This window comes from Aegilops tauschii, chromosome 7 (assembly GCF_002575655.3).
Source record: "Aegilops tauschii subsp. strangulata cultivar AL8/78 chromosome 7, Aet v6.0, whole genome shotgun sequence".
NCBI lineage: Eukaryota > Viridiplantae > Streptophyta > Magnoliopsida > Poales > Poaceae > Aegilops > Aegilops tauschii.
In genome coordinates this window covers 589951359-589954693 of record NC_053041.3, presented here as the reverse complement: position 1 = coordinate 589954693, position 3335 = coordinate 589951359, and positions in this window count along the sequence as shown.

The following is a 3335-nucleotide window of genomic DNA, read 5'->3' as shown; positions in this document are numbered from 1 at the left end:
GCAGTCAGTACAAGCACGGTTGTGTGGAGGCACGGTTTTGAACCCTCTTGCTGCTGTCAAGATTCTAGAGACACGAATATACGGCAGTAGAGGCATCGGTCCGAATATCTGGTTAGAGGGGCCCGGTTAATGATGCACAGGTGTGTAGTATCTAGGGTCACGGGTGCGTGGCACCACATGCATGGATTGAGTAGACACTTAGTGAGTCACGCTTGTACATAGGTCAGTTGCACACAGTAGTGTAGTTTTGTGGCATCGTGCATAACTGGTGTACGGAGAGGAACCTGTGTGCAATAGCAAGGATGTTCTGAATGGATGGAGCGGTGTTTGATGTGAAATGGAGGCAAGGATTTTTTTTCAATGTGGTTAAAGTAACAAAGTTCTCGTCGCTTGTGACTGTGTACCGAATGATCTTCTGCAATATTTATGAATTGTTCACGCCAATGTTTAATAAGCATTGTACTAAAAGTTTACAACGATATCATCACATATTCTTGTAAATGCACGCTGCATCTTGTAAAGGTTGAGTATAAAAATTATAATACAATATCGTGCGAGATATCTCTCGTTCTATAATCATGGATACAATATATGCTTGCTCAGTACTAGGACATAACTTACTAATTGCATTTAGACATGCAAAACGTAGTATGCATTTGTACATGAGCACACCACTGTGTTCAAAGTTCAAACATAAAATAGTAATACAATACACACAACATCTTTGAGCAACAACAAACATATTTACAACATAGGTTCATACAATCTAAATTATGATAATAGTAGTTCCTACTAGTTTAATGTAGACATCCATTTTCTCACAATTTACCAACCACTGGAAGATCCCTCGTCATTGCTCTTATGTGGGCGGAGTCTTTCTTTCATTGGTTGTTGGTGCAGGTGACGTAGCCCGTTCTTGATGATTAGGATTCTACGGTACAACTCGTAGTCGTAGCTAACATACTCGTCCTTTGCCGCGTACTCAAGGTGTATCGGTGAAAGTGGCTTCCACTCCCAGAACTGGTGCTTCTCCTTTGGGAATGATTTCTTCATGTTCTTGTATGAGGGGTCGATGTTGGCCACTGCAAGGTCAGCCATGGAGTCCCTTTCTCCACCACCCTTGATGCAGAATAGCCTCTGGATGTCGACGTGGTGCTCGTCTGAAATTTTGATCCATGCACGGGCAAGCATGGTCTTGTCGTTCCTGGTGTCGACGCTAGTGAATGTTATCGCTTTCCGTTGCAGGAAGTCAACTAACGCCTGGGAGCGCTCGGATCTGCAGTAGTGGTATACAAGGACATGCTCATGCATGGCAAGTTGGACGACGGCGATCCCTTGTCGTATGTAACTGCTCTTACGTGTGTACTCGAGGTTGAGGCCGACGAACTTGTTCTTCTCCTCCTTTAGCCATTCTTCGTACTTTTTGATGATCCGCTCCACGGTCCTTGGGTCGTTGGTGTACACCACCTCGAGCATGGTTGTACCGTGGGTAGTGATGTGTTCGGTGAGTGTTGTTAGTTTCCCGTCGTCCATGGCTGGAGGTGTGCGGTGGTGAACTGCGGCCGGTGAGAAACTTTCGAGGAAGAGGATGAAATGGAGTCGGAAAAGTGAAAGGGTTATTTTGTCGTGCAAAAAAGGAAACCGCCAAAGAGCAGTTGCTAGTCACGCGGCGGTTCCAGGCGTAGAATTTCGGAAACAGGGGTTTGTTTTATCTGTTTTTTTAGATTTTCACTTGTCTTGTTCATTGAATTTTTTATTCGTTGCGTGCTGCCTGCGTGATCCATCTTTGGCCGTGAAAGTAGTTGTGTAAACGGTAGAACACTCAGCAGATGCATGGTCGTGCCTTTGTTGTGAAAATGTTTTTTTCAATTTATAATCTTCCTTGGTTAGGGAGGCACGGTTTTTATGTTATTCGGTGCACAAGTGTGTGTTTAGGAAAAGTTGAAGTAAATATAGTTTGGACTTGAAAACAGAGTCCTGTTTGGTTTTTAATTGAGATATGTTTCACTAGATGGTTTGAATAAGTTTGATAACATGGCATTGGTAGAGGTTTTGAATCACAAATTGATTCTTGTTTCGTTTGATTTTTGAAAATGAATCTTTTTGTTTTTTGGTTTTTTGAATTGTGAACTTTTCAAAGGATAAGAACTACATTTTTTCGAATGAATCATTTCGATAGTTCAAACAGCATTTGTTTCAAAGGATCATTCCGCTGGTTGAAACAGCAAGTTGAGTGTCCGTAAGAGCTACATAAGTTGCAAAAGTTCATTCCGATAGTTCAAGCAAGCACATGGTCCATAATAATTAAATTACTCTACCATCCTAACTAGCAAACTTATAGTAATCAGTGTTTTGCTCCTGGAGGCATCATCATGAAACGAGCGTTGAACATTCTAGGAGATACACTGTTTGCTTCCATTTTAGGTGCTGGTTCCGACAGAATCTACATAATGCGCTGAATGATGAACGTTCATGGCGCTCTTTGAAAGTGATTAGAACAATGTTCTTTTCAATGAAGGATGCAGCTGATATGAAGTCTCTGAAAGAAGACTTTTCTATTACCATCCTGCCGTCGTTTTTGGAAATGTAGTACGATGAAGGAGTGATGACATGTGTAGGTTCATTAGGAGCTTCAAGGGTTACCCTGCCATTGGTTGGCATGTCCACCCATCTCTTCAGTGTTGAGACAACGCTCCTCGGAATTTTTAGAAGAAAATCGAAATTATATAGAAATTAAAACCGTTGATTTGTCACTTGGACATTAAATAAAAGAATGTCTGAATATGGTGAGTGCACAAACATTAAGAAATTCCATATTGGAAGTATTATAGTTCCTGGCATGTTCAGGTTTGTGTGCAAATAGATAAAACAACATATGAAGAGAACAACGGAAGTTTTGTTGTTTTAGGTTTGAATAAATAGGTTCTTTATAATTTTACATATAAGAAATATTTCGTCAGTATTGTTTATATTACATATGAGCAAAATACGTTTGGTATTTTAACAAGGACAGTTGTAAGCAACCATGATGTAGTCTTTGGTGTTAGTGTGAGTCAAGACATGGACAAATGGATGGCAACGGATGAAAGTATCTCCAAAAAGGCGTTGTAGAAAGAATCGTGTCTGGTCGTAGGTAAGCTCAATATCCTTAGAGTAGACACAGCAGTGAACATGGTCGAAATCGTCAGAAGAAAGATCGTCGAGAGATAGAAAAAGAAAAAGCTTTTAAAGTTAGATCAAGTTATATCCAACATGGGGTTAATATTATTCAGTTCGATTCATGCATATAAAATTACAGCGAAAGAAGATAAGTTTGTAATATAAAAATATAACGA